Below are 19,749 nucleotides of genomic sequence, written 5' to 3' on the forward strand. Positions count from 1 at the left end.
AGTTTGTTTAAGGGCTTGTCTGCAGGCTGTGTCTTCCCCAGGAGAGGGGTGGGGCCCAGCTCAAGTGGATTCCCTCCCTCAAGGAATTCAGACTCCAGGGTTTGGAAATTTGAAGCAATTAAAGCCAGCCTACAACCTCACCTCTGTCTCTACCATACCCCTAGCAGGGAGAGTCTGCTTAAGTTAAAGGTACCACATCACCTTATGCTGGTGGGACCTGCAGGCAGAAAAGTGCCATGTACTGGGTTGGATAGGAAAAACACAGAGTCCAGACAATTCACAGGAAAGTCTTCCAACCTCCTGGGTCTCACCCTCAGGGAAAACTGACGCAGGTGACTCTTTCCTTCTGACAGGAGGCCAGTTTGGTCTTGGAAAATCTGGCTGGGTTCTATAATACCTAAAGAGAGCCTCCTAAGGGTGGGGAGGAGGGGAAGGCTCCGTATAGGCAGGGTAAGTAACAAGAAAACAAGAACTGAAAATTTATGTTCTGTTAAACAAAACTAAGCTAGTGGTCCAGAATAAACTGAACTGAATGTCAAAGAACAAATAGACAACAAAGTCATCTAGCAAGAAAATCCTAGGTAAAAAAAGTGAAAATAATCTCCAGAATAAGCTAATTAAGGTAATTAAATGCCTAGATGCCAGCAAAAAAAAATGAATCACACTACGAAAATTGAAGATATGGCCCAGTCAAAGGAACAAACCAACAATTCAAATAAGATACAGGCATTGAAAGAATTGATTCAGAATGTTCAAACAGACATGGAAAACCTCATCAAAAATCAAATCAATGAATTGAGGGGGGATATAAAGAAGGCAAGGAATGAACAAAAAGAAGAAATTGAAAGTCTGAAAAAACAAATCCAGAAATTATGGGAATGAGACCCAGTACAAGAGATGAAAAATATAATGGAAACCTACTATGTCAGATTTCAAGAGGCAGAAGATAGGATTATTGCACTGGAGGACAGGATATCTGAAATCTGACAAGCAGAAGAAAATATAGGGAAAAGAATGGAAAAATATGAGCAGGGATTCAGGGAGTTGAATGACAACATGAAGCACATGAATATATGTGTTGTGGGTGTCCCAGAAGGAGAAAAGAAGGGAAAAGGAGGAGAAAAACTAGTGGAGGAAATTATCACTGAAAATTTCCCAACTCTTATGAAAGACTTAAAATTGCAGATCCAAGAAGTTCAGCACACCCCAAAGAGAATATACCCAAATAGATGTACTCCAAGACACTTACTAATCAGAATGTCAGATGTCAAAGAGAAAGAGAGAATCTTGAAAGCAGCAAGAGAAAAGCAATCCATTACATAGAAGGGAAGTCCAATAAGACTATGTGTAGATTTCTCAGCAGAAACCATGGAGGTGAGAAGACAGTGGGATGATATACTTAAATTACTAAAAGAGAAAAACTGCCAACTAAGAATTCTATATCCAGCAAAATTGTCCTTCAAAATTGAGGGAGAAATGAAAACATTTTCAGACAAAAAATCACTGAGAGAATTTGTGACCAAGAGACAGGCTCTGCACAAAATACTAAAGGGAGCACTGGAGGCATATGTGAAAATACAGGAGAGAGAGGTGTGGAGAAGAGTGTAGCAATGAAGACGATGAGTAAAGGTAAAAAGAAGAAAAATTAGATATGACATATAAAGTCCAAAAGGCAAAATGGTAGAAGAAAGTACTACTCATACAGTAATAACACTAAATGTTAATGGATTAAATTCCCCAATCAAAAGACATAGACTGGCAGAATAGATTAAAAAACAGGACCCATCTATATGCTGTATACAGGAAACACATCTTAGAACCAAGGATAAACATAGGTTGAAAGTGAAGGGTTTGGAAAAGATATTTCATGCAAATAACAATCAAAAAAGAGCAGAAGTAGTATACTAATATCCAACAAATTAGATTTCAAATGTAAAACAGTTAAAAGAGACAAAGAAGGATACTATGTATTAACAAAAGGAAAAATTCAACAAGAAGACATAACAATCATAAATATTTATGCACCGAACCAGAATGCTCCAAAATACATGAGGCAAACACTGAAAACACTGAAAGGAGAAATAGACACATCTACCATAATAGTTGGAGACTTCAATTCCCCACTCTGATCAATGGACAGAACATCTGGACAGAGGATCAATAAAGAAACAGAGAATTTGAATAATACAATAAATGAGCTAGGCTTAACAGACATTTATAGAACGTTACACCCCACAACAGCAGGATACACCTTTTTCTTAGGTGCTCATGGATTATTCTCAAGTATAGACCATATGCTGGGTCACAAAGCAAGTCTCAATAAATATAAAAATATTGAAATCATACAAAACAGTTTCTCAGATCATAAAGGAATGAAGTTGGAAATCAATAATAGGCAGAGTGCCAGAAAATTCACAAATATGTGGAGGCTCAACAACACACTCTTAAACAACCAGTGGGTCAAAGAAGAAATTACAAGAGAAATCAGTAAACATCTCGAGGCAAATGAAAATGAAAACACAACATATCAAAACCTATGGGATGCAGCAAAGGCAGTGCTAAGACGGAAATTTATTGCCCTAAATGCCTATATCAAAAAAGAAGAAAAGGCAAAAATTCAGGAATTAACTGTCCACTTGGAAGAACTGGAGAAAGAACAGCAAACTAACCCCAAAGCAAGCAAAAGGAAAGAAATGACAAAGATTAGAGCAGAAATAAATGAAATTGAGAACATGAAAACAATTGAGAAAATCAACAAAACCAGAAGTCGGTTCTATGAGAAAATCAACAAGATTGATGGGTCCTTAGCAAGATTGGCAAAAAGAAGAAGAGAGAGGACACAAATAAATAGGATCAGAAATGGAAGAGGAGACATAACCACTGACCTCACAGAAATAAAGGAGATAATAACAGGATACTATGAACAACTTTATGCTAATAAATACAACAATGTAGATGAAATGGACAAGTTCCTAGAAAGGCATGAACAACCAACTTTGACTCAAGAAGAAATAGATGACCTCAACAAACCACTCACAAGTAAAGAAATTGAATCAGTCATTCAAAAGCTTCCCAAAAAGAAAAGTCCAGGACCAGACGGCTTCACATGTGAATTCTACCAAACATTCCAGAAAGAATTAGTACCAATCCTGCTCAAACGCTTCAAAAAAATTGAAGAGGAGGGAAAGCTGCCTAACTCATTCTATGAAGCCAACATCACCCTTATACCAAAGCCAGCAAAAACATTACAAAAAAAGAAAACTACAGACCAATCTCTCTTATTAATACAGATGCAAAAACGCTCAACAGAATTCTAGCAAATCGAATCCAGCAGTGCATTAAAAGAATTATACATCATGACCAAGTAGGATTCATCCCAGGTATGCAAGGATGGTTCAACATAAGAAATCAATTAATGTAATACACCATATCAACAAATCAAAGCAGAATACTACATGATCATCTCGATTGATGCAGAAAAGGCATTTGACAAAATTCAACATCCTTTCCTGTTGAAAACACTTCAAAGGATAGGAATAGAAGGCAACTTCCTCAAAATGATAAAGGGAATATATGCAAAACCCAGAGCTAGCATCATCCTCAATGGGGAAAAACTGAAAACTTTCCCTCTAAGATCAGGAACAAGACAAGGATGTCCACTATCACCATTTTTATTCAACATTGTGTGGGAAGTTCTAGCCAGAACAATTAGACAAGAAAAAGGAATACAAGGCATAAAAATTGGAAAGGAAGACGTAAAACTCTCACTGTTTGCAGATGATATGATTCTATAGGTCAAAAATCCAAAAAAATACACAGCAAAACTACTAGAGCTAATAAATGAGTACAGCAAAATGGCTTACAAGATCAACACTCAAAAATTTGCAGTGTTTCTATACACTAGTAATGAACAATATGAGGAGAAAATCAAGAAAAAAATTCCATTTACAATTGCAACCAAAAGAATAAAATATTTAGGAATAAATTTAACTAAAGAGACAAAAGACCTATATAATGAAAACTACAAGAAACTGTTAAATCACAGAAGACCTAAATAGATGGAAGGGCATACCATGTTCATGGATTGGAAGACTAAATATAATTAAGGTGTCAATTCTACCTAAATTGATTTACAGATTCAATGCAGTACCAATTAAAATCCTAGCAACTTACTTTTCAGAAATAGAAAAACCAATAACCAAATTTATCTGGAAGGGCAGGGTGCCCTGAATAGCTAAAAGTATCCTGAGGAAAAAAAGGTGAAGTTGGAGGTCTCACACTACCTGACTATAAGGCATATTATGAAGCTACAGTGGTCAAAACAGCATGGTACAGGCATAAAGACAGATATATTGACCAATGGAATCAATAGAGTGCTCAGATATAGACCCTCTCATCTATAGACAATGGATAAGGCAATCAAGCTAACTCACCTGGGACAGAACAATCTCTTCAATGAATGGTGCCTAGAGAACTGGATATCCATATGCAAAAGAATGAAAGAGGAGCTGTATCTCACACCCTATACAAAAATTAACTCAAAATGAATCAAAGACCTAAACATTAGATCTAAGACCATAAAACTGTTAGAAGAAAATGTAGGGAAATACCTTATAAATCTTATAGTAGGAGGCAGTTTCTTAGACCTTACACCCAAAGCACAAGCACTGAAGAAAGAAACAAATAAATGGGAACTCCTCAAAATTAAACACTTTTGTGCATCAAAGAACTTCATCAAGAAAGTAAAAAGACAGCCTACACAATGGGAGACAATATTTGGAAATGATATATCAGATAAAGGTCTAGTATCCAGAATATATAAAGAGATTGTTCAACTCAACAACAAAAAAAACAGACAACCCAATTACAAAATGAGCAAAAGACTTGAACAGACATTTCTCAGAAGAGGAAATACAAATGGCCAAAAGGCACATGAAAAGATGCTCAATGTCCCTGGCCATTAGAGAAATGCAAATCAAAACCACAATGAGATATCATCTCACACCCACCAGAATGGCCATTATCAACAAAACAGAAAATGACAAGTGCTGGAGAGGATATGGAGAAAGAGGCACACTTATCCACTGTTGGTGGGAATGTCAAATGGTGCAACCACTGTGGAAGGCAGTTTGGTGGTTCCTCAAAAAGCTGAATATAGAATTGCCATATGACCCAGCAATACCATTGCTAGGTATCTACTCAGAGGACTTAAGGGCAAAGACACAAACGGACATTTGCACACCAATGTTTATAGCAGCATTATTTGCAACTGCAAAGAGATGGAAACAGCCAAACTGTCTATCAACAGACGAGCGGCTAAACAAACTGTGGTATATACATACGATGGAATATTATGCAGCTTTAAGACAGAATAAACTTATGAAGCATGTAATAACATGGATGGACCTAGAGAACATTATGCTGAGTGAGACTAGCCAAAAAACTAAAGGACAAATACTGTATGATGTGAACCGACATTACAGAATAAACTTGGAATATAGCATTGGTAACAGAGACCATCAGGAGATAGAAATAGGGTAAGATAATGGGTAATTGGAGCTGAAGGGATACAGACTGCAACAAGACTGGATACAAAAACTCAGAAATGGACAGCACAATATTACCTAATTGTAATGTAATTAAGTTAAAACACTGAATGAAGCTGCATCTGAGGTATAGTTTTTTTTAATTTATTTTTTTATTTTTATTTTTTCTCTCTATTATCGTTTTATTTTTCTGTTGTCTTTCTATTTCTTTTTCTGAATTGATGCAAATGTACTAAGAAATGATGAATATGCATCTATGTGATGATATTAAGAATTACTGATTGTATATGTAGAATGAAATGATTTCTAAATGTTGTGTTAGTTAATTTTTTTAATTAATAAAAAAAACCCATAGTATTGTACAACATAAACAGTAAACCCCAAGGTAAATTAAAATGATGGACTATGGTTAGTAGCATAATTATAATAATATTTTTCATCAGCTGTAAAAGTAGTACTACACTAACATGAAGTGTTAGTAATAGGATGGGTATATAGGAACGCTGTATTTTCTGCATGATTTTTCTGTAAACCTACAACTTCTCTAATAAAAAAATACATGTTAAAAAAAAAAACTGCCAAAGACCTAAACAGACATTTCACCAACCTTAAACAGAAAGCAACTATGCATCTGAAAAGATACCAGCAATATTTGCCATTAGGGAAATGAAAATGAAAATCACAATGACATATCTTTACAAACCTATTACAATGTCAACATTAAAAAAAATAATAACAAATACTGGCAAGGATGTTGAGCAATAAGAACTGTCAGTTATTGCTGGTGGAACTGCAAACTGGTACAACCACCTTGGAAGACATTGGCTATTTCTGACAAAGTTAAACATAGTTTTATCATACCACCCAGCAACTGTACATGTAAGTATTTAGCCAATTAATTTGAAAACTTATGTCCACATAAAAACCTAAATGTGTGTGCCAAAAACTGGAAACCACTGGATATCAAGACTTACTATAACTGAAGGTAGTGTGGTACTGGCAGAAGGACAGATAAACCAATCAATGGAAAAGAGTAAAGACTTATGAAGCCAAACCATACATACATCATACACCTAAAATGGCAAAAGTCAAACATTCAATGGGGCTGGGACAGTTAGATAACAGTATGAAAAAATAATTAAATCTTAGGGTGCTATAAGAGCACCCAACATAGGAGGGACCTGGAAAGACTTTGCTAAGAAATGACATTAAAGCACCTGACTGAAGGCTGGGTTCGAGAAAGTACAGAAAATGTTATAGGCATAGGAAAAGGGATGATACAATATAATAAGGTATACATACACACACATTCCTTTAACATAAATAAAAAATATACACACAGCAACCAGAAATATATTTGTAAATATACATAAACAAAAAGATATACATAAAACAGAAAACAACACTGGGGAGTGGAGAAGGAAAAGGAAATGGAGTATGGGGAAATACAGGTATAATGAATAATAATAGATAAGGGCCTTACACAAACCAGTAGGAAGTGAGAAAAATAAAATGAGTGACTCACCTGGGACTTGGTGGTTTTTGGCTGCTCCTGGGAAATGAACAGCCACTCCAGGACTTGCTCAGTCCTGCCATTTGTAAGCCTCTGCCCGCGTACTCCAGGGGGGCCTCCAGACAGCGATCCCCTGACCCAGGATGGATTCCTGGCCTTGGAGGGCTCTGATCCTTATGTCATATGCGCTTTCTTTTTCCTGAACAGGTGGGACCTGTGACTCATGAGAAAGCTCACTTTAGCATGTTTTCCTTTGGACCCAATCTTGGTCTTCTGCTGAAATGATGCTCACATAGAGGCCGGTCAGTGCTACCACAGGGGAGAAATGAGGCAAAGTGCATATGGGGACCTAGCAGACATGCTGACACAGTCCACCCACAGACTCTGCATGGGATCCAGAAATCCCAAAAGTACAATGAGTACACCGAAAGTATCTGAGATTCACTCGATATTTACTCTAAAACTGGGCAGCCAGTTACTTAGAGCATAGTTCCAGATGCTAAGGAGTAACACTCAGTTTTAGGCAGGGCATACAGGAGCACAAGATTTTAAATAAACCAGTCTGCATTTCCATTCTCCCCACCTGCACGCCCTGGGACAACTCATCTGACCTCTTTCTTTTGAGTCTTATTTTTCGTTGTTGCTATTAAAATGGTATGATGGTACTGTGCAGCTTTTTAATCACCTCAAAACACCCAATGGAAAAATAAAGAGGATAAAGAACAAAGCCCATGGATATCTTTTAAAAAAAAAAAACATAACCTCGGTGACAGGGTCTTCACATGACTCCCAGAACATGGGCAGATCTGACCAAACCTGAGAGAGGAACAGGAAGGGCACACAGACAGTTTTTAAGCAGAGAGCGTGGTGGGAGGTGAGAGGAAGTGCTGACAGGCCACAACTGCAGGATCTCCAAGTCTCCAACAAATATACCATCCCCCCAATCAGGAAAGCACCCTCACCTGAGTGAAAATTTGGGAAGCAAATCAAACTACAAAGAGAAGAACTGGGAGAACTCCTTTCTGGCTCAGACCTTCACATGACTGCACACGACCTATTCTGAAAGTCATTAAGGTATTCAACAGTAGGGTGGCTATCAAAGGCCATGAGGAGCTGAGGCCACACAGCAAATACTCCCATCAAAGAAGCGGAGCATCATCTGAAGAACTGACAGAAACAGAAACCTAACTGATAAGTGCAGGAGGAAAAAGGTTCCGAGACTGAGAGGGAAGGATCAGTGAGTGGGAAGGGAGAGGGAAGGTTCCCACAGCAGGAGGTTAGGAAGGGGGACAATCCAGACGATAAAGGAAAGGGAGAGAAGACTTAAATAATAAGAAGGAAGGATCCAGAGGAAGCATATTCCAGGCATTTTATCTTAACTAGCAAAATTCAACATCTGAACATGAAAGAAACACTAGAAGACAAGGCATGTCCACTTCTCAGAAACACAACGCTCAAGGCAGTCCGTTCATGCCTAGAAGCCTTTATGAGAACACAAGGCAGGAGTCTCAGCTGGTGACGTGACTGGCCACCACTGTCTCCAAACCTGACAGCCGCCTCGCCCCACACAGAATGCCAGGAAAGTCTACCTCATTTAAACCTGGGAGAAACAAAACATATTAACACCATGATGAAAAAATAATGAAATTAACCCAAATGAGGCTCTGACAATAAAACACATTTGAAATATTAGGTCACACGCACACAAATGTAAACCATCATTTCAAAAGAGCTAAAAGAAATTAGAAAAACAACTGAAACTCTGAGGTTAGCAATATCAAAAATAAAATAACCATAAACTAAATGCTGAGACAGCAGGAGAAAGTGAAATGAGAAATGCCAGAACCAAGAATAAAAACATATCTATACAAAAACTTGTACACAGATGTTCATAACAGCATTATTCATAATAGCCAAAAAATTGAAACAGTTCAAATATCTATCAATTGATGAATAGATAAATAAAATGTGGTTGTGTTAGTTTCCCTTTCATTACAACAAATACCATGCAATGAGTTGGATTAAACAACCCATTGCATGGTATGGGAATTTCTTGGCTCACAGTTTTGAAGCAAAAAGAAGTCCTAAATCAAGGTGTGGCCAAAGCCTGCTACCTGATGGCAAGCTGATTACACTGGACCACTTCCACCATGGAAGGGGCAGTGATTTGTTCTAACTGGAATAGACACATACTCTGGATATGAGTTTGCCTTCCCTGCACACAAGGCTTCTGTAAAAACTACCATCCATTGGGGCGGGCCGCGGTGGCTCAGCGGGCAAAGTGCTTGCCTGCTATGCCGGAGGACCTCGGTTCGATTCCCGGCCCCAGCCCATGTAACAAAAACGGAGAAACAGAATACAATAAAACAAGAAAATGTTTAAAAATGTTTCCCTTTCTTCCTTCCTTCCTTCCTTCTATCCTTCCTTCCTTCTCTCTGTCTTTCCTTTAAAAAAAAAAAAAAAAAAACTACCATCCGTGGACTTACGGAATGCCTTATCCACCATCATGGTATCCCACACAGTTTTGCTTCTGATCAAGGAACCCACTTCATAGCAAATGAAATGCAGGAATGGGAACATGCTCATGGAATTCTCTGGTCTTGCCATGATCCCCTTCATTCAGAGGCAGCTGGGTAGAGTATGGTACAATGGCCTTTTTTTTCATCTTGTTGCTTTATTGGGTTTGCTTCAAGGCAAAATCAATAGTAGTATGGATCACAAACATTTTGACTGGCTCACAAGCCAATCAGTAAAACCTGAAAAATGGAAAATGTTACACAAGTTGCAAAGAAAACACTCCTGGAGTTCACTGACATGATAGCAAATGGGAATAGTATAAATGCAACAGGTGCTAACATTTAGAACAGTATCTGTAACCTGCTCATTTATAGACAATTTGGGGGCCCTTTGTTGCAACCCTTCATATATCACTGATTTCCTTTGACATGAAATACGACTTTACAAAAGCTCTTTCTAGACCTTACTCTTGCTGCACTTGAGTGGCTCCTATTCCTATGGCGCTGGCATATGCTGTCAGAATTTCAACTACCGGCTTAGTTTCCAGGGTCATTCGGGCTTCATTCAGCCAGTCGTGCCACTTGTCTGGACTCCCCTTTTAGCTGATTGACAAACTTGGCTGCCAGCTCCAAATCACCATGCTCAATGATGACAATAATTTAAATGTGTTCACATCCCCAGGGCCAAGCTCTGCTGGTGGTTTCAGTTGCTGAGGCGGAAACAGGAGCAGAGATTGCAAGTAGGAGAGGAAACACTGGTATAAGCTATTTCTCGTTTCATCAATCATTGCTACCCTTCGAGCCAGTTTTTGGACAGTACAGAAACAGGCTCTAAGGGTCTCTTCACTGTACACCCCTCGGGTCAGGGACTGTGAAGGGATAGCTGCGGTTAAAGTCTGGGCAAATTCATTATCAGAACAGTTGACTTTAATGGCCTCGACAGCACTGCCCAGTACAACAGTTGGCAAATCTGCCGACGCTGTCTTCATGCTGTACTTTAAAGCCTCAATCAAAAGCCATAGTTGGTGGGCTTTCCTGGCCTCCTCTTCGGCAACCGAATGACTCTGAACAGCCTGTTCGATTCCTCTCAGTCTGGCATAGGCAGTGTTTATATCCAGGGTAAAGTTGTCAACTTGCTCTTGACTAAGACATCGAAACTGTAATTCTTGGTCAGCAAGTTTCTCTGACAGGTCCCGCTCAAATTCATATTTCAGTTCCTGCTCTTGTACCCTAAGAACATTTCGTAAGCGATCAGTATGTGCAGCAGCCTGTCGGCAGAGCTGGGTTCTCATTTCAATCTCCATCGCATCTCTGACTTCCTCTACCTTTTTGTCCTGTTCAGCCTGTATTTCACTTCTATGACGTTCTAATGCTTTTGCCACTGCAGAATCAAATGCCTGCTTTTCTTCCAGCTTTTGTTTCTCCAAGGCTAACGCAATGTGCTGCTTCTCTATGGCTTTCTGCTCTGCCAGCTCCCTGTTGAGCTGGTCGATGCGATGATGGGCATGAGCAATCAAGGAGTTCAGATCATCGAGAGACAGCTTGTCAGCTAGGTCAGAAATGCTCCTCCCTTTCCACCCAGGCAGTACTTCTGGAGTAATACTATCCAGTTCTCGTTTAAAGTCATGCTGAACTGCAGGGGCTGGTACCCACAGTGTGTCACCTGCTGTTGTTGAAGTTGGAGTGTCTCCCTTTTGTTTTTGGAGTTGTGAGGCAGGCTGCTTAGGTTCTTTCATTACTTCTGATACACTAGAGATTTTTAGTGGACCAGACTGAATCTGCTTCTTTGGCAATGGAACATTATAAGGTGCAGAACCAAGAACCATCTCAAAGAATTTGTCTGAATAAAGTATGGTTTTCTCCATGCTTTCCCGGAAATGGGAATCCCATTTGGCATACAGGATAGTGCCACCAATACCTCCATCAATAAATAAAAGACCAGCTCCAGCAATTTTGCCAGCAGTCAGCCCGGAACTGCCTGAAGTAGAGTATCTACGGCATGGTCGCAAAGGACTGAGAACCAACTTCGCACAAAGACAATTCTGGGCGGCGGCTGTCACGCCGGACAATTGACAGGCCCACAGCAGCTCGTTGGCCAGGTGAACAGCGCGGCTCGAGTACTAGACAGCTATCGGGGCAGTGCGCCTAAGGGAAGGCGTGGTACAATGGCCTTTTGAAGACCCAATTATGGTACCAACTAGGTGGCAATACCTTGCAGGGCTGGGGCAGTGTTCTCTAGGAGGCTGTGTCTGCTTTGAATCAGCATCCACTGTATGGTGCTGTTTCTCCCATAGCAGGACTCACAGGTCCAGGAATCAAGGGGTAGAAATGGGAGTGGTATCACTCACCATTACCTCTAGTGATCCACTAGGAAAATTTGTGCTTCCTGTCCATGAAACCTTAAGCTCTGCTGGTCTACAGGTTTTAGTTCCAGAAGGGGGAGTGCTCCTACCAGGAGACACAACAGTGATTCCACTGAACTGGGAGTCAGGACTGCCAACTTGTCATTTTAGGCTTCTCATGCCACCGAATCAACAGGCACGAAAGGGGATACCTATTCTGTCTGGGGTGACTGATCCTGACTATCAAGGGGAAATAGCACTGCAACTACACAATGGAGGTAAAGGAGAGTTTTCCTGGAATACAGGAGATCCCCTAGGGTGTTTCTTAGAAATACCATGCCCTGCAATTAAAGTTAATGGAAAAACGCAACAACCCAATCCAGGGAGGACTACCAATGGGCTAGAAGCTTTAGGAATGAAGGTCTGGGTCACTGCACCAGGCAAAGACCACGACCAACTGAAGTGCTGGTTGAGGGTAAAGAGAACATGGAATGGGCAGTAGAAGAAGGTAGTGATAATTATGAACTACGACCATGTGATCAGTTATAGAAACAAGGACTGTGACTATTTCCTCCCTGTTTTGATATGAGTATGTTTGCATTTGTACATTAGCAAATATCTTGTTTTCCTCTTATAAATTGTATTGTTCATGTTATAGTATTTAAGTTATAGGATATGAAGTTTAAGAGTGAATGTTGGAGTTCCAGGAAGATGGCTGAAAAGGGTAGATTGAGCTCAGCCCTGCTCCAAGGAAAAGTTAGAGAACAGAGAGAGGAGCAACGGAGATGGCAATTCAAGAGTACAGCTGACCTGGGAGAGCCTTCTGCACCACACAGGCCAGCCCTGGTTGCAGAGGCTGAGGAACTGAGAGGCAGAGAACTGAACCCTAACATGGAAGTGCAGAGTCTACAGGAGTGCTCGGACCGGGAGGCGGGAACGAGGAAGTAAGCCATATATATATCTATTCACAACACAGGTGTAAGGAAGACAGTGTCTATATTTTAGAACCACATATACTCTTTGAGACCAAAGGAAGAAAGGTTCATTTGGTCTGGAACTGAAATTTTTTGTAGCGCATAATCTAACTCAATCTATAGCTCATTTGAACAACTGAAACACAGGGAGCCCTGAATAAGAAAGAGGTCCTTGAATCCTGTATAGACTATTGTAATGCCTGGATACATCCTAGAGTATATTAAGCAGATAATCAAAAAGTATTGGCAGGGCGGGCCACGGTGGCTCAGCAGGTAAGAATGCTTGCCTGCCATGCCCGAGGACCCGGATTCGATTCCCGGTGCCTGCCCATGTAAAAAAAAAAAAAAAAAAAGTATTGGCAAAGTCCCTGGAGGGATGGGAGAAAAAACACAGAATTATTAAACCTTACCATCAGGGAATCCACTGATACTGTGTCAAACTTTAGGGACACCCAAATCAATAGGCCATGCCCTTGATCCTGAGGCTTACTCCTGTGAAGCTTTTGTAGGTAGTGGAGAAGCTTAACCTACCTATAGACATGCCTAAGAGTTACTTCTGGAGAACCTCTTTTGTTGCTCAGATGTGGCCTCACTCTAAGCCCAACTCTGCAAGTGAAATCACTGCCATCCCCCCTACATGGCACATGACATCCAGGGGTGATAGCTTCCCTGGTGATGTGGGAGATGACTCCCAGGGATAAATCTGGCCCTGGCACCGTGGGATCAACAATTCCATCCTGATCAAAAAGGGGATAAGAAGTATAACTAATAAACTATGTGGCAGAGAGAGTTCAAATAGAGTCAAGAGGCTACTCTGGAGGTTGCTCTTACACAAGCTTCAGTTAGTCCTTGCTACCTATCATAACCTGCCAAACCCCAACCAGGACCATTCCAGCCAATTCTAAAGAACACCTATGGCAATATATAAGATTCCACAAGGGTTCCATGCCCTAGAGTAACTTTCCAGAAACCTAGAACCTCCAGATAGGTCCCTAGCCCAGAGAAGTCCTGAAACTTAGAGGGCCCAGCCTCTTCAGAACATCAGATAGTTTCATCTCCCTACCCCATATTAGTGACAGATCCTTTCAATATGAAAAATTTAGAATAGCCATAGCCCAAACAACCTTAAAGAGAGGGACAGAAAGATCAAAGGTGATGGTGGAGTTATACAATGAAGATAGGATTTAACAAATAAATATGATTACTGAATCATTAAACTGATATCTCTTTTAGTCTTCAGGATCTTAGAGCATCTAGAAGTAAAAACCTAAAATTGTGGAATTGTAACCCATGTTAAATTCAGAAATATTTTCTACAACTAATTGTGGTGCTGTGCTTTGAAATTTATTGCTTTTTTTGTACATATGCTATTTTTCACGAAAAAAAAAGTTGACTGTGATTATAAATAAATATTTAAGCCTTCTAGCCTCCTATATTCTGGAGCAGCTAGAAGGAAAAAAATCTAAGAGGATCATATGATAGCCCATGACAAACTCTGGGATTTGCTCTGTAACTACTTGTTGAAGAGTGCTCTGAAAACCATTGCTTTTTTATTTCCTTGCTTTGTATATATGTTATACTAAACAACAATAACGTTTTAAAAAAAAGTGAATGTTACCTAAGGATTTGCGCCCTATTATGAAAAGATGTAGTGCATTTCTTGTCATAGGCAAGACAGCTGAGTATTGTTAGACGAAACGTATGTCTGTTATTATGCTCTATTTGGAAATTAAGCATGTTTCAAGGTCATGTGTATAGCTGCCAAGTTGACAATGGGTGGACTGCACAGTTATCTGGTCAGGCAAACAGACAAAAATTGGCCTGACCATTGCTGCAAGGGTATTTTGTGGATGGTTGATAAACCAGAAGGCTGGTGTATTAAATCATCAGTCAGATGAATGCAGCTGCGGTTGATCACATCTGCGATCAACTAAGGCATGTCTCCCACTAATGAGATAATCCAATCAGCTGAAGATTATTCAGAAAGAAGAGAGACTTTTTCACTGCTTCTTCAGCAGGTAAATCTCTCCTGTGGAGTTCATCCAGACACTCTGTCAGGGCTGCCAGCCTCACAGCCGGCCCTACAGATCTGGGACCCTTCCATTCCCACGGTTGCATGAGCTACCCTTACAAACTCATATTTAAGATATCTCCTGTTGGTTCTGTTTTTCTAGAGAACCCTGACTAAAACAAATAGATATTGTTTGTGAGTATGAAAGCTATGGACTTTTGGGTGATTTATACCTAGCTACCTTACAGCAACTTCCTCAAGCAACCTTTCACTTCTTATCACATCCTCCCTGGCAAAAGACTGCACTGCTGGTGTTCACTGCCCTACTTCTCATTTCTGCAGCCAACTGTCATTCCCATAACCTCACCCCTTCATCAAGTCAAGCCTTCTACTCCCCTGCCCAATACACAAACACTCGCCTTGGAAATATAACCAGCAATCACCACCACCACCATCAAACACAATTTAAACTTTTATAACCTAACATTACTTGGCCTTCCTGGAATATTTCACTTGGGAACCATTTTTAAGGTTTGCTTCTCTTCACTCGCTCCTTACCTTTTCCCACCTCTTCTGGACACCATCTTTAACCTCCAGCCCCTGCTGTTTGGCCCCTTAGTTGTCATTTCCCTGAGCACTGTCCTCAGTCCTCCTCTCACAGAACACACTCTCCCTGAGCTAACTCTGGCACACTTCATCCGTGTAACCCATCCACACTTTTCTCTTGAAATATAAACCTACCTCCTGCCCACCAATACCTCCATTTGGCGGGCCCAATGTATATAAATGTGAAATTTTCATCCCAAATAACAACTCTGACAGACAATTCCTGACTCAAGGAATGGTTCTATCCCAACCCAGGCCCACACAGCAAAACTCCAGCTGTCATCTCTGGCTCTTTCCCCTTCAGCACCCAATCAATTTACTTAGTTCCATTCTTCTGTTTCTTTACCTCCTCTGGGATCTACCTTCTTCCTCTCCTTTCTCAAAACCACTAGTTTATTTAAACCCTTGTCTTCTCTTGCCTGCTGGCTGACTATCCCATCCAAAACCTCCTTGTGAAAACACTTCAGTAATTATTCCTGCCTTATAGGATAAAGTCCAAATTTGCAATCTGGTGCTCAAATCTCTCTACCATCAGGTCTTTGTCTACAGCTCTGGCTTCATTTCTTAATCAGCTCCATCACCCAGTCATTAAACCCTGAAACTCTACATTCTAGCCATCTTAAAGCACAAAGACACTAAGAAGGATGAGTGGATGATTTTCCCTTGTTTCTCTCGAAGTTCAGGATACAAATTTGGGAGGGAAGAGAAGCTGAAGGAAGGGACAAATGAAAATTATCATGGCAAGCACTTCCGAAAGTCTAACATACTCAAAAAAGGCCCAGTGGCTTGGAAGGCGGATGGACACAGAGAGCTCAAGGGAAGCTCAGATCCCGGAATGGAGAGTATGGGCACACCTCCGCGTTCAGTACTGAAGGAAAACTGCTTACCCAGATGGAAGCTGTCCGGATCCTGGTGGCCATTCCAACGGTCGGTTTCATCTGCTCCGCCCGGGGTGGCAGCACACAAGGGCTGCAGAAGAGAAGCGTGAGAGAACCAACTGGTCTCCCTGTTAGTCCCCTGACCCCCACCCCGGGGGGTGATGCTTCCGGCCCCAAGGAGGAGGGGTCAGCGAGCGCCAGGCTCAGCCTGTCCTTCCTAGAACTGATACCCCTTTCGCTCCGCAGACGCAGTCCCCCACCTCCGCACACGCGCGAGCGCGCACGCTCGGGTTAGGCAACCGCTCGGGGTCTGGAGTAGGAGGTAGGGAGGCTAGATTGTTCTGTGCCGTGCTGACGTCGGTGACTCGGGCCAGTCCGGCTCGGTCCGACCCCTGGATGGGCAACAGGGGAACCCCGAAGGGAATGGCTGCCTCTAGTCGGAGCAAGGCACGCCAGTCCGGCTCCGTCCCCGCTCTGACTCTGCGGCACCTGCTGCGCGGACCCTTCGGCAAGCGGCCCCAAAGCCAGACCAGGTCTGTCCGCTTCTATCTGGCCACCGAAGCTGGTGACACAAGCCGGACCGGGAAAGGGGTCTGCCGGCGCGCACAGAGCAACGGCGGCGTTTGGATGCACAAGAGATGCGTCAGCGCGTCGGCACGGAAGGAACTACAACTCCCGGCAGGCCGCGCGGCAAGGCTCTGCTGGGCTGGCCACGCCCGTGGGCGGGGATGGGAGCGGCTCTCCACCGCAGGCCTAGGGTTCCGGGGCTCACCCACTCGCGTGCACCCTTCAGATCTCAGGGCCCTAAGAACAGGACACCTGCTAAACTTGTGCATGCAGCTGTCTTTACTGCTCAGTCACTCTTACTATGAAGTCCTCAGCCTCCTTTTCGGTACAGTCTGCCAGGCGTAGGGGGGAGGGTCTCTGCAAACATTGCAGAGGACTCCTGGCTTTCCTAGTTGAAAATCGACTGACTTTAGCCTGTCATACTCTTTCTTTTGCGTATCCAAGGCAGTTAAAGCAAGACACCCCCACAGTCCTTGTCATTACTATGGCTCAGATACCATTCATGTGACAGAAATACTGCAAACTCAATGATTTCTATTCCATCTGTGCTGCCTACCAATCTATCCGTATAGTTCGTTAAGCTGCAGGAATGAAATATACCAGAAATGGAACGCCTTTTAAAACCGGGATTTAGTAAGTTTCAAGTTTACCATTCTAGTGTCAAGAAAATGTCCAAATTAAGGCATTCAGAAAAGACTGATATCCTCAGGAACAGCTCCGTCAGCTGGACAGTCACCTGCGGGGATCTGTTCCTGGGCTCCTTTGCTTTCAGCCTCTGTTGCCTATGGGGCTGCATGGTAGTTTGCTAACTGCCAGAATGCAACACCCCAGAGATGGATTGGCTTTTAATAAAAGGGGATTTATTTAGTTATAGTTCTTCAGAGGGAAGGCGGGTAACTTTCAACTAAGGTTCTTTCTTACATAGGAAGGCACAGGGTGATCTCTGCTGGCCTTCTCTCCAGGCCTCTGGGTTCCAACAACTTTCCCCGGGGTAATTCCTTTCTGCATCTCCGAAGGCCTGGGCTGAGCTGCGAGTGCTGAGATAAGGTATGCTGAGCTGCTCAGGCTGTGCTACGATGACCTCTCTCATTTAATCACCAGCCAATTAAATCAAACATCATTCATTACAGCAGACATGCCTCTTAGCCGACTGCAGATGTAATCAGGAACAGATGAGGTTCACGTGCAATTGATTCATGTCTACAGCAATAGAACTAGACACTTTCACCTAGCCAAGTTGACACCTGAACCTAACTAACACAGAGTGTCTCACTTGACATCTGTGGGTCTTTACTTAGCCCCTTTGGGACACAACTCTGGGTTCTGGCTTGCTTAGCATCTCATGGGAAGGCACATGGCCATAGCTGCTGGGCCTTCCATCTCCAAACATCTGGGTCTCAAGTTGGCTCTGTCAGTTCTGACATTGGCTCTCTCCAAAATGTTTCCTCTTAAAGGACTTCAGTAAACTAATCAAGAACCACCTGGATTGGGTTGTCACATCTCCATCTAATCAAAGGGTCACACCCACAATTGGGCGCACCACATATCCATGGAGATAATCTAATCAACAGTTCTCACAAGCACAGGTGAAAATCTTGATAATAGTGATGTTACAGCAAACCAGGAATTATCATCACTCCGCTTACCACCAGCAATGGGATATTTGTTGCCATTCAACCTGATGAACATTGCATCCTGGAGATCTGTTTTGTAGGACTACTTCCTGAACCAACAGCTTTAGTTTGGGATCCTCTGAAAACAGAGCCTAAGACAAAAACTTGAACACAGGAAGTTTACTAGAAAGTTGTGAGAAAAGCTGAAGCACAGTACCAATGAAAGTGATGTAGGGAAGGAGCAAAAACCAACACAGGGTTACATTGTCAAAGTCACTACTGTGGGTAGTGTGGGCTCATTCCCCCTGAAACTTCTAAAAAGCAATAGAAGCCTCCTAAAATAGCCCAACAGAAGATTGGAAGGTGGATATATTTATCCATGGCTATCTCCGTATGGTTTTGGTTTGTCCCAGAGGCATTAACTCTCCCTCATATCTGTTTTACACTTAAATACTAGACAAATAAACTCATGTGGCATTGGAGAAACCCCTGGGGAAGAAAGTGGAAAAAAGCAGGGTAGGACTTAAAATTGTATGTTATCAGTGGCAAATGAGTATAAGCTGCACAGAATTGTCTACCACAACTGTGGCTCAGATCATAAGAGGACCAGGGAATGCAGCATGGAACAATATCAAAATTCTATCCATGTTCTAAAGTCAAAAGTATTTTCAGGGAAATCTGACTCACACCCTTCCACTTCCACTCCGTTCCCTCTCTCTCCCTAGAGGTGACTATGTTCTATTACTTTACTATAAAAACTACCAGTATATCTATATAGACCAAAATGCTGAAACATCGTGTTTTATAAGAATAATTGCACAGCAGCATATTACTTATATGTTTATATAACTCAATAGATTATGTATATGTGTGTGTATGCATTTATAAAACACCTGGAAGGATTTATCTCCAAGTGATTGATAGAGGTTATCTCCAAAGAAGAAAGTAAGATTTAGGAGTATGTTGGAGAAGAACTTTAATGTTTTACTATAAATACCACTGTACGATTTAAATCTGTATAATTATTATATATTATTTTATAATTTTAAGAAACAAAAAGTAGATCAACACATGCAAAAGAATAAAGGCTCGTTCCCCTACCTCTCAACTATACAAAAATAACCCAAAATGGATCATAAACCTACATGCAAGAGCTAAAACTATAACACTCTCAAAAGAAATT

At 41.5% G+C, this 19,749-nt stretch overlaps 2 pseudogenes across 1 annotated transcript in view; both read right to left on the bottom strand.

The window, feature by feature from the left end:
• Nucleotides 1-16,640, bottom strand: part of LOC143683445 (zinc finger protein 268-like) — a 38,655-nt pseudogene extending 22,015 nt beyond the window's left edge. The window contains exons 1-2 of the transcript XR_013175432.1: nt 16,396-16,640; nt 7,072-7,273 (exon numbers count right to left, since the gene is read on the bottom strand). The product of XR_013175432.1 is annotated as a zinc finger protein 268-like (transcript). The remainder of the gene's footprint in view (nt 1-7,071; nt 7,274-16,395) is intronic.
• Nucleotides 9,527-13,231, bottom strand: LOC143683441 (MICOS complex subunit MIC60 pseudogene; annotated as a pseudogene).
• Nucleotides 16,641-19,749: the final 3,109 nt, after the last annotated feature.

This window comes from Tamandua tetradactyla, chromosome 5, assembly GCF_023851605.1.
Source record: "Tamandua tetradactyla isolate mTamTet1 chromosome 5, mTamTet1.pri, whole genome shotgun sequence".
Classification (NCBI taxonomy): Eukaryota; Metazoa; Chordata; class Mammalia; order Pilosa; family Myrmecophagidae; genus Tamandua; species Tamandua tetradactyla.